Source organism: Daphnia magna, linkage group LG5, assembly GCF_020631705.1.
Source record: "Daphnia magna isolate NIES linkage group LG5, ASM2063170v1.1, whole genome shotgun sequence".
Classification (NCBI taxonomy): Eukaryota; Metazoa; Arthropoda; class Branchiopoda; order Diplostraca; family Daphniidae; genus Daphnia; species Daphnia magna.
In genome coordinates this window covers 3,194,004-3,206,799 of record NC_059186.1, presented here as the reverse complement: position 1 = coordinate 3,206,799, position 12,796 = coordinate 3,194,004, and the positions used below count along the sequence as shown (strand labels likewise).

The window sequence follows — 12,796 nt, the reverse complement described above, 5'->3', positions numbered from 1 at the left end:
GTGATGAATGATGGGATGTTCTTGTCCACTATCATTTCCACAGTTAACTTTTCTCATTTAGTTTTTAATAAATCTAAATTCGGCTTTTCCCATTCAATTTCCTTAACTTTTCCATATTGCTCTAATGCCGAATAAATATATGTAAAATCCATTTCGTCCGGGACATACTTTACTTGGACTTTTTTCCATGGGCTCCCAGCAACAATTACAGGGATTTTGGACTTTTTCTCATTTTTCTCATATAATACCCCTTTTGCGTGTTTCTGCAAGAAACCCTCAAAAAGATCTTGGGTTTTAAATTTCGCCACTATTTGTTTAGTGTGATAGTGCAAATCAATAACAGTCAACTGGTCGTCAATTATTCCCAATCCCATAAATCAACGATGGACTTCTATTTGGGATATTGCAACTAGGGAACATATTCGACATCTTTGAAACTGAAGAACATTGTTCTTTCTCTCTTGATTTCCATTTTTGATAATGTTATTTTTGTGCTAGTGATCGAAGATATTTTTTTTGTTTGTTTTAATAATATATATGTGCAACAAATAGAGAATTTAAATGTGAAAACTAAAGGTAATGAATTAAGAGAGGTGACTAATGAAGATCGAATAATAAAGAAATATAAGAATCTAAGTTCAAGGAAAAGATGAAAATTAAATAAATTAAATAAATTATTATTTTACGGTTGAATGCAAAAAGAAAAAAGGGAAGTGAAGGGAAAAAGTTTTAAGAAGTGATTGATAATTAATAGGACAAATAATTGAAAGACCTAGATAATGATGTTTGAAAGATTTTAAGAAAATCTAAATAGAATAGAAAGATAATGATTAATTAATGAAAAAGGGCAGTGCAGTGCAAATAAATACAATTATAATATTAAGGTTTGAGGAAAGCAAGAACAAAGGACACTAATAGAATGTAGTACTATTTTCACTGATTAGAAAAAAAATGTTACTTAAACAAAAAATTCTAGAGAGAAAACTAATTAGAAGCTAATAATTGAAAAAAGAAAAAAAGATTATGGTGAAGTTTGTTTGTATTTTGGGAGCTGTCGAAAACACGTCTGTGAGCTGATGAGACCGGGTGAGTTCTACGTGGTATGGCCGTTTTAGTATTGAATGTAAAATTTACAATGCATATGTCCGAATCGTTGTTGGCGTACATCAATTTTCACAAAGTTTTTATTTATTTAGAAATTCGAAAACCTACAGCCATTTCTGGGTTAGAGGGAAAATGCTCCCATTTGGGAAAACGTCTTCCACCCAAATGGAGACGTCGAATTGTACTGTTTTTTCGTCTTTACTGCTCAACTAATCTAAACAACAATATTCATAAGAGACATGTCTGCATGTCAGATTGCCGATCAATAAATTAAACTAGAACCAATTTGAATGGTTAGCTCTGAAAAAACTCGTTTCCTTTGAGGGACATAACTTGTTGGGCTGCAATTATTTAACCATGTTCCATACTTAGTGAAAGCTGTCGAAAGATACATCTCCAGCAGCCATATGACTTCTGATGGAAAAGTGATATGTTGAGGATAAGAAAATATGTAGATTTCGTGTTTATGTCAGTTTTTCCACCTCATAATGATGCGAGATTAATAAACAACAGCACTTAAAAATTTATTTAATTCAGTAAAACATCCCTTTAAAGGGGTGGGCCGAGCCCGGAGGTACTGAAATACCGGGTCAACCCGTGGCAGGATCAATGCAAGCATTGATATCCCACCGAATTCCAAAAGTCAGTTTAATATTCTTGGGTTCATTTGAACCCGTATCAGATATTAAGCTGATAAGAACAGATTTTATGCTTTTTATTTTCAAATGGACTGAGAATAAAGCTATATACAATAATTTTTACATTTATATGTAAAGGGAAAAAGTTTGCCAGACGACGTGTGAACGCTACGTTAAAAAACCCTTAGAGAAGAAGTTGCAGAAGACTTTGTCTTCTGTTTCTTCATCTTCTTCAGGCATTGGATCGCTCTCTTCTGTATGATAGGCCAAGTGTTCGTATATTATCCTGGTAGTTCCCTGAATGGCCAAGAGGTTCATCTTCCTCTTCAGGTTGTTCCATCGTCTTCCAGGGATGCTGAGTGCTAGGGATATTGCGTCGTTGCTCGGTAGCCAAGAACCGAGTGAGCCAACGACTAGAGGAAGTATAGATCCTAGGTGTTTGTACTTCTCTATCTTCTTATCCCTGGCCCTTGCTAAGCCTTCTGCACAGCTAAGTGGGACCGTTACATCAATGATGATTGCCGGGTTCGTTGATGTTACTACGATGTCAGGTCGCATTCCAGTGGAGTCTATTGAATGATTAATGGGAACGGAGTGGGCGAGTGCTTCCGCTTCTGCCACCATAAGATCTAGGATAGAATTATGTCTTTTAATGGAAAGAGCTGAATTGACTTGGCAACAGCAGACGACATGGCCTGTTGTTTCCAATTTGCCACACCCAAGACGACATTTCTTGTTTGTTGACTTAGATCCTGGACACCCTCTAACTGGAAGTCTTCCGAGTCTGGCTTGGTGGAGGTAGGGCCATACTTGAAATGTTAGACGTGTTCTGCAGGAGATGAGTGCTGCTGTGTCCTTCACCATGCCGAGTGCAAGCCCCGTTGCAACCTTCCCTTGTTGCTTGACAGTAGCCTTGACGTCCATCTTCTTCTCAGGGCGGTTCGGAGTCCTCTGATTGCTTTCAGGGAAATGCAAGAGATGTCATCGGCGATGATTTTGGAGTACTGTTTGCCGGATACATCAATCTTGATCCTCTTCAAGTGGCCAGCTGCCCTCCTCGAACGAAACCAGAGGTTCATGGATGCTCCCCCATGTCTTATGTCACCAAGACCTTTGTCCATTGACCCTGCCAAGTTTTCGTTAATTGGTATGGGGAATGGTACTTCTCTCTTTTCGTATCCTAGTCGTATTGTCTCCTCTAGTTGCGCCATAGTCACTTCGCTAACGGACTTTTCCTCGCTGTCCACGAGATGCATCGCTCTAGCTATGGTCCAGATATCAGCCTCCTCGGTCAAAGGAAGCATTCCAAGCCCCCCAACTCTTATGTCTGCGTAGAAGAAAGCCGTGTTAGACGAGATTGGGACTTTGGCAACTCTGCGTAGAAAATCTCTGCATGCGACATCAAGGTCGTAGAGAGCACTTTTTGCTCTGACGAAATCCATCCTAGCTTTGTCGCAGTTGACATTATTCTTGAGGACAAAATTCATGAGAAGATCTTGTACATTGTCGGAAGAAGGGATGTTGGCCGAAAGTTCCCATAATCCGAGGAGTTACCATTCTTGTATATCGGAACGGTCCTTGAGGTCTTCCAGCAAGCTGGAATCCTATAAGTCCATACCACGCGGTAGATGGAAGCTAGGAGGTGACCGCTTGTGTCCAGTGCACGAAGGTGCCGATATTCCAAGCCGTCTCGTCTGTGCGCGGTGTTGCAAGCTTTGCCGAGTCTATGCTTGATTTCTGCTGAACCTGGAGGTGAGGAAAGAGTTCTGAGCTCTTCAGATGTTGGGTTCTTCCATTCACATCTGTCAAAATGTGCTCTGTCGCAGTCAATCTGGTTAGTTGATGGTAGTGTTTGGGAGTAGGTTGATTCGAGGAAAGCCGCAGCCAAATCCTTGGTTCCTGTGTAGCCAATGGATTCATTTTTCTAATATTTTCCTTACGGCTCTGCGAGGATAGAGTGAGTAGAGGCGTTGCAGTTTGCCTTTTTCTCTGCTGCGTTTCTTCCTGAACTCCTTATTTTTTGTTGTTGTCGATTTTGGTTGCGTTGGCTTCTTGTCCTCTCTATTGATGTTTTTGGTCTTCTTGGTGCGTAGATCGTGTCTTCCGGTTTCGTTGAAAGCCTAAGCCACTCAACTGTGCTTTCACTGAGGAGGGAATCAAGACCCTGCAGGGAGGTGCACAATTCTATCCTTGAAGCCCACAACCCCCTAAACTCGTCTTCTGTTCCCGCTACGTCGACGGTAGATAATGAGTTCACAAGTTGGCTAGGAGATGATAAGGGGGAGGAAAAGGAAGTGTTTCGACTAGAGCTAGAAGTGGAAGCCGGAGAACTAAGGGGTGTTTGGTTCGGATTAGGTGTTGGAATACGCAATGGTGAAGGGGACTGGAGATTGTGCTGTATGTTAAGGATGATTGGTGGTGATATCTGGTGGGAAGCCCGATAACTTTGTGTAGTCGATCGGGTGAAACTACTAGAAATTAAGGAATTTCTGGTGGATGGAAGAGAGAGGGTGGGTGAATGCGGTAAATTTGTTGAGAGCAAAGGGTTGGAAGAGAATATTGATGAATTAGGTGTGGTTTGTTGTGGGATTCTATGTACTTTATAGTGCCCTCTCATGGCATGCCCTTCTAGTATGACGTTGCATGCTCTGCATTTCCATTTCCTTTTAGTGGACAAACCGTGTTCGCGCGCTTAACATGCGTCTTGAAACCATATCTACCGCTAGGACAGAGAGAGCACTTTAGAGTAGGAGTGACGGGGAAGGAAAGCTTAAGGATCCCATCTACGCAGTAATAGAAAAAAAACTCGGTTATCGACTCCGTCATCATGAGCGTAACATTGTTGATTTCTTAACAGATTTTAGCAAGGGAATAGCGAAAGGGGGATAAAGGTTAGGCCAGACAGTCAAGTGTCTTGTTTTCTGAAGCTTAAGGTAAAGTCAGACATTTAAATTTCAGGGTTTTTTGGGGGTAAGTTACTGAAGGTCAGTGGTAAAGGTGGGTGTGTTTTTTGCCGAATTTAAGGAAAGGACCATTTAGACAGATAAAATAACTTCAGATTAAAAAATTTACAAAGTTAAAAAATTTCAAGATATGAATCTATGTTTACAATTACTAGCAATAAGTTTTACAGTTTACTATACAGCCAATTTGTGAACTTGTTAGTATGTGGGCCTAACCGTGACGCACGTGTGGGGAATATGAAAAACTAGAAAGGAATTGACGGCCGAATTGAATACCGGAACACCGACGTCACAATTAACGCCGCGTAGTTTACGCCAAAAATACCTTCTCGCAAGCTGCCGACGTAAGCGATTACCCAGCTGTCAAGGATTGAGAGACGAGGAAACGTTAGTGAGGAAGTGAGTTAAGATTGCCCGAAAAGGTTTCAGGCAATCAGCAGCATCACTTGGTCAAAAAATCTATCAGTCTATGATACCCGGGGTCCTATCGAACCCGTATCAGATATTAAGCTGATAAGAACAAATACTACACTTTGGTCTTAGCCAAAAGGCCGAGAGGCGAAAGAGGGATAAAGGATAGGCCAGACAGTCAAGTGTCTGGTTTTCCGAGGGTTAAGGTAAAGTCAGACAGTTAAATTTCAAGGTTTTTTGGGTGTTGGTTACTGAAGGTCAGTGGTAAAGGTGAAAGCTCAAGTGACTGGCATGATTGCATCTGAACATCATCCCCACAGCCCAAAGATAATACTGAATAATAATCTGAATACCTAAATGTTGAATTGCATCTGAAGTTTCTATGCGGCCATCGGGCGCTTCGCGCCCTCGGCCGCGTTTTCAACCAACTTCAACGGATCGCTAAGATCGTGGTGTAATTTACCTTTTCTTCATAAACATGAAATGGAGGAATCTTAATATTCTTTTATTCTCCAATTACATTGGAAATTTTCTGCTTTCATTACTCTACTGATTGGATAACTAGAATTTATTTATTTATCTTGGAGGTGGCCAGTCTAAGGACCGGGCGTTCAAAAAATAAGTCATATAAACTCACCAGTGCTCCTAACCACGGAAATCTTTAGTAAAAGGCGAAAAATTTATCCGGGTATTGATTAGAAACCAGAGTGATTAACAATTTAAATCAGTTGGGCTTTCGTCATTTCCCAATTTCATTCCACTTTGGTAAAGTCACGGCAATAAACAGACATATTCAAACTTAATGCTGTATAAAGCTCATGTAAAAATAGTTTTCTCGTTTGATTTTCAACTAAGTTAACTTAAGCTGAGTGAAACATAAACGAAGTCTAAGGCAAACGGGGTGGGTAAGCTGAATTGGGACAGGAGACAAAACGTATTTATTCTGCAAGTCCTTTAGTTTTGTTTTCTTTGGGGGGGGGGAGGGATCCATCCGCTGATTTGAACAAACACGATTCTATAGAAATTCAGGTTTTCCAACCTTCGATATATGTGGGATCGATTAACCAATCGCTTACTAAAGGTTGATCAAGCAGACAACAGTAAACAATAACCGAACACAGTGTAACGTTCTTTAAGAGAATCTGCTCCGGCTGGAGCTGATTATTCTATTACGAATATTCTACTCGCATCCCTGGGAGTCAGTTTTCAAGTAATGCAGCCCACACACCCTGACATCACTGATCATTGAAGCGGTGAAGCGTGGGGAACGTCCGAAAGTTGTTGATCATGATGATTCAGCGTACTTTTATATAATGAAATTGTGCTGGGCTCAAGAAGCAGCCGAAAGACCATCACTTGTTTCCATAAAAGAACAAATAGAAAATTTTGAGGTAAAAGACAAAATTTTTTTCTGAAAATGCATTCACTAATGATGTTTATTGTACCAGATCGAAGCTGAAAAACACAGAGATTTTCTTCTCAGATCCTGTCGATGTCAAAAAACAAATCTCACCTTAGGAAGGTCGGAAACAATTCACCCTTGAAAGAATCCATCCTGGCAAGAAATAGTTATCCTCTTGCGAAAAGGAAGCTTGACTTCAACGACGATCATTCAAGCGTAAGCAATTGCATTTCGTTGTTAAAAAGTCTATTGGTATTATTTTATTTCTGTTTTAGGCATCATTAAGTAATGGGACACGTAAATCCCAGAAGACTTCACACAAAATTCTGCTAGAGAGAAGAGTTGATCCCATTCAACAACTCATACCTATGGATGATTCTGATTCAGATAACGATGACAATGTAATTTACATATAGTTATGTTGTGATAAAATCCTAATTTTTGAAAACAATTTTTCTTTTGTTTTTTGTCATATTTTAGTCTCACGGCAGTCAAGATTCACTAATATCTCAATTGACTCGCATGCCGCCCAAAGAAAAAGAGCCTACACCTTCACAAAATCGGACGCCATCAAGTAGCAGGCCTCATCCATCGCCCTATTTGAATCCGTCGTCCAACGGTAGTAAATATTTATTTCTGCAACAGCAATCGCGAGGTGCATCTATGACTCACGATACAGATCTGGAAAAACAACAAGAAGAGGAAGGGAATGTGCAGGACGAGCCACCTGAACATGATAACGATGATAAGGCAAGCCACCTGGGCAACTATTTATGACCTGGTCTGGCTATGCTGGTACTAAACTGGGAATTACTCTTTCGGAATTCCAAATTTCAGCGTTGTATGCCCTGAAGTCTAGAAAGGATGCAATCCTTATACAGTCGACGGGTAGTGGAAAATAGGTTTGTTTTCAAATTCCATCTTTAATGCAACCACCAGGAGGTTACATCGTTCTTGTTGTCCCGACAATATCACTTGGAGAAGACCACTTGGTCCCATGAACTATATGTTATCTAACCAGTTCCCTGTGGTGCCATCTAGCGATGAATTCTCTTACTATTCTATTTTCGTGTTTTTGCTTTATCTGTACATATAAAAACAGTTCATTTCTCTCTGATCTCACATTAATCTTCTTCAGTCTCTGTTCTTTTGTTACGCCGGTCTTGTCATTATTTCTCCGCTTAGACTTTTATTTAATTGTCGCTCTCTGAATCATCAGGTTCGGGTGCTGGAATTTCTAACACTCCCTCCGTTGGACCTTCGTCTAACTCAGAGTCCAAAAATGTAAATTGTAAGACAGATTGATTAATGGGAAAAACACAAACAACCTGAACAATCATCTAAACAAGCCATGTAATAAAGCTGTGTATGCAAATTATCTAAACAGAGTACAGGAATCAAATCAATAATCAGCTCCAACAAATCATCCAAATCTATTACAGGTAATCATTGTTTTATTTCATTAATTGTATTAAGTTTTTAATAATACTTATCAATATGTAACTCGTTACACATAACAGATCAATTTAAAGAAGTCTCCTTCTGGTGTTAACAACAATAATCAAAGTAGGTTACGTAAAATATTATTCTCTTTTTTGGTGGCTCATCATCATTTTCATCCATCTTGTCAGTGCACTTGGATTTTAAGCAATAAGTACGTGAATTAGATTCCCAATGGGAAGATCTTACTCAAAGGCATTTTGATTATGATGTAATTTTCTTTTGTGATTTTTTGTGAACTTACTTCTTCATTTTGTCATATTTCTTAAGTTGTATTCCAATAAAACTCAAGTTGGGGAAACAACACTAGAAGGAACTGAACTATAGTTTTATTTGAGTAATATTTGGTTTGTTTACTGACTGCTACCAATGTACTTTATTAGCTTTCTAAGGAATTACTGTTTACTACATCTAATCTGTATCAACAAGAAACTTGGAGAATGAAAAAAACTTGTTATTGAATTACACATTTTCCATCTACCCACACCGGAGATGCCATTTGCATTCTTGTGAAAAGGATCCGCGTTAAAAGCTTGTTTACGTTAATGGTTTTTAGAGCAGAACTAGCTAATGAATATAATTGAATATTTTTCATTGATGAGATATATTATATTAAAAATTTTGAAAGAAGTATTTATATATGATTAATGATTATTTAATTCGTAAACGATTACACTGTTTTCATGGCCACAATAATTTTATTTATATTTTTCTGATTCACCACTGCAAAATTATGTTTGCGCATAGTGTTATGCATCGGCGCAGCGAGTATACAAACGGTTAGAAACATTTGTTCATCACAACTCTACGCATACTATCAATTAGCTTACAATGACAGTAAGCGCAAAACCAATTTTGTTGCGGTACTTTTATTTTTTGAGCCTTCTATGTGCTGACCCTGCTGTCTCTATAAGCCTCTCTTAGGTATTTAGCGGCCAACGTGAACGTCCCCGCGATGTCGGAGTAGAGCGCACTAGGGTACTCTCACCGCGCGAAGAATTGTCTTAGCGCGAATATAAATATGGGTCATTCCATATGAAATCAACCAATGACAGTGACGGTCATCTTGGCGATTTTAAATTTTTTTATGTTTTATTGTTGATATATACTGTACTAGTTAGTATCCAAAATTTTTTTGAAAATAAATCACCTGTTCCCGTGTTACAGGCTTTCAAAGTTTTTAGCGCGCTTAAATTAGGTATAGTTTAATAATCATTTTTACCGTGGGAATTATTGCGATATTAAGAATTTTTTTTATTAAATAAACTAAGTCAATCATAAACTTAATTTACATGTATAGTTTGGGGGATGTGATGCTGTTTTAGATAGCAAGCGCGCTTAATTTAAGTATGATATATTTCGTGATTTCAAAATCACGTTATCGGGTGTTATCACTACATATTTTTTTTTTTTACATATTAATGTAGAATAGGGTTCGAAATACTATCCCAGTAATTTTTATCGCCATCTAAGCTCTGTATCACTACTATTTTTTCAATCAAAATCGTAAAAAATCAAAATTTTCACAAAATTGACTTTTTTTTTTAATTATTTGTCGAAAATCTTGTTCCGCGATCCCTTTCATTTTTTAATCATAAACGGAATGATATCTATGAAGTTCATAGCTACCAAAATTTTTATTCCTATAGAAAATAGCTTTATATGTATTGTTCGTTTTTCAGAAATTAATTAAAATTAATAGGTAAACAGTTATAAATTTTGAAAAATCGCTTCTTTTATCAACGGGGTTTTGAACATTTTTGGCGCGTATATAAGGGAAGCTGGGTTGGGCAATTTTCCCCATAAGCCCGCTAAAGGGTTGCTGATTAGCATTTCTCATAGTTTATTTTTATTTTCATTTGGTGTTTTCTTTATTCCGTAGTTTATTTGTTAAATAATAAGACAAGAAATGTAGCAATAGAGATTGTTTTATTGACTGAAACATCAAAAACTTTGAAACGAGAATGCAAATACATAGTAAAAATGCGTTATTGCACTACTTTGGCCTGCTTGCGCAAGGATTGCGCTGGATTGTGCACATTGTTTTTCTTCACCCATTCTTTAACGTTGAAAAAATTTCTTATTACAAGGTACTCCAAGATAAGATTTGGCAGGACTTCTTTCCGATGTTCATCACAACAAATTGTAATTTCTTCATGGGCATTCCGTCTTAAATCGGAAAAGGCATCCATGGTTCTTTCGAACCAGTCTCTGATTTGATAACTGGAGAGATCTACCTCCTTCCTGTATGAATCCTCAACGCACAAAAAAACCTTAAACATCGCAGGGGTACGAAACTTTAAGCCTCCGTGGCGTTCTCTTCGGGAAGTAGCTACATGCTCGTAAAAGTCTTGCGGTAAGAGTTCGAATTCAGTTTGTAGGGTTTTTAGACAGGCTTCACACTTCAGCAGGCTCTTCCAAGAATATAAAACATACCCACACAAATTGTATACCATGTGTCTCTTTATTTTTGCTTCCAATTCTTCGTGAAGTGTTGGGACATTTCGCTCACTTTCCAGTACTTCAGAGATGGAAGGAATTTTAAGAAATTCAAGATGAGTTAAAGGATCAGTTTCCTGAAACTGGTCATTGACAGTTAATGACTCGTAGTTCTTGTTGTCACGTTCCAATAACGTTTCCATAATTTTATCTTTCATGGATTTTCGAAGAAATTCACCCTTCTATTTTTCTGTCTTACATTTTTCCATGAGACATTTCTTGTAGGATACCAATAACTCTAGCTGCTCTTCCTCATCTACATTTCCGTGCTTGACATACTCTTTTGTAGGGAAATATATACAAAACAAGCGAAATAGCTGCATGAACGAGTGAATGGTAGGGTGTTTATTATCACCCCCATGATTTCTTATGATCCCAAAAAATCGCTAGATAAAAACATGTCATAATTACATACTTTCATTCATTAATAAAATAAAAACCTCGATGCAATCCTGGTTGAATTTGCCGGTTAACACAAAGGTGTAATTGTCGTCGAAGAGATCATTTGTGAGATCAATTATACTAGTCAGTGTCAATCTGAGAGCTTCTATAGTGGTCTGCGAAAGAAACGGTGTTAGATTGGCTTCCTTAGACATATGTTCAGACATATCGATCGCTTCAAGAAGTTCATTGAGTATCTAAAAATGAATTGAATATGATATTCATTAAAAAAAAGAACCGCGGAAGTCACGGTTGTATATAACCATACCTTGCATTTCGATTCCCAGTTTTCCTTACAAATAGATTCTTGTATGTGTCGCCCATTCATAACATCAAACGCGTTATTTAGAAGTCTCACCATTGCCTCTGTTGGTTCAGTGTTTTTGAATTCTTCCAATCCAAGATCTTCTCTGTAGTACTCAAATCCTCTTGCGGTACTTTCCGAAAACAGCTATAATAAAAAGAAATTAAAAATTATGTTATTAAAAATGATTACGTTAATGATTGAGTCTATTGATACCTGAGTAAATGGCCAATTTCACAGTCATTTTCTCCCATGAATTTGGGAATATATGGACCTGTGTTAATTTATGACACATCCTTAATGGGTTTCGCTCGTCAACCAAAAACAGATTTTTGAAATGTTCAAAATCAACATTCTCGCCACAAAACTAATATGTAACATCAGTATATGTACTCAATGAATTTCATTTGTTGAATTAATTACCTGAACGTATTCACGTTTGAAAATGTGATTTCTTATACATTTCATGATGTGTGGAACGTCAAATAGAAAATAGATTTTGTTTTTTGGTTTAGATGAATGCATCATGAAATTGCTTACTTCTCCCATTTCACCACTGACATTACATAACTTGTGAACCCCTTTGTTTGTTTGATGCACATCGCAAACTACATTACTTACTATCGCATTGTTTTTTTCCAATGCCATAATAGCCTTTAACACGAGAGATTGAATCACTTCAACACTAGCTGCTCCGTTTGTCGCGTACACACCAATCGGCTGAACCCACTTTTCTCTGTATGGCCGAAACATTAGGACGAAGGCATGGTCAGCAAGTTTGTCGCTTTTGTGTTTGATGTTGATGTCTCAATAATCTACTAATCCATCGAATTTCATTCTTTGTTTGTTGAACTGGAGCGACTTTTTAACAGACATTTCATCCCACAATAACGATCCTCTTCTCAAGTTTTCAGGTTTGCCACTCATATTCCTTCCAATAGATTCAATTGAGAAATCATTAAGACCATATGTTCCAGGGATTCCTCTAATTAAACGATTAATGGTATTGCGACTTGGCAAGGGCAGCATTCCATTTTCCCGTCACCACGTAGATGATCATATGCTTTTGGGCTTTTAATTCTCAACAACAGGCAATTAAAAATCCACTCCGTGTCATAACGGATTCCTCTTACATCTTTACATGCGGATGTCCTAAGAATTGCTTTTAGTAAAACTTGTGCCTGTATTTTAATGTAAAACAAAAAATTGTTTATTAAAATATTAAACAGAATACAGCAGGAACATCAAGTGTGATAGTCTAATAAAGACTTATACAATCGTATGAATGTCATGAAAATGTTATATGTAGCTAGAAATCAAATCAGTAATTCAGAAAAAAGTATTACGTGCTATTTTTGAAATGAAAGAAATATAGAAAAAATAAAGGAAAGGTCTTACGCGCAAAGCAAATAGATTACTACGAATTGTCATGACATAAACACAAAAGATATTATGTATATAATAGATGTTATTCCAATATAACCTGAGGTTGGAGAGTTTCGATAAATTCTATAAACTTTTCCTCTGTAGCAGT

At 37.6% G+C, this 12,796-nt stretch overlaps 2 non-coding genes and 1 pseudogene across 2 annotated transcripts; all 3 read right to left on the bottom strand.

The window, feature by feature from the left end:
* Nucleotides 1-1,656: 1,656 nt before the first annotated feature.
* On the bottom strand, nt 1,657-1,850 carry LOC116933662. Its single transcript, XR_004400234.2, has one exon. It is a non-coding gene; the product is annotated as a U2 spliceosomal RNA (small nuclear RNA).
* A 3,255-nt stretch (nt 1,851-5,105) lies between these two features.
* On the bottom strand, nt 5,106-5,268 carry LOC116933663 (annotated as a pseudogene).
* Nucleotides 5,269-5,705: 437 nt separating this feature from the next.
* LOC116933665 lies at nt 5,706-5,827 on the bottom strand. The gene has a single exon (XR_004400237.1). It is a non-coding gene; the product is annotated as a U5 spliceosomal RNA (small nuclear RNA).
* Between the last annotated feature and the right edge of the window lie 6,969 nt (nt 5,828-12,796).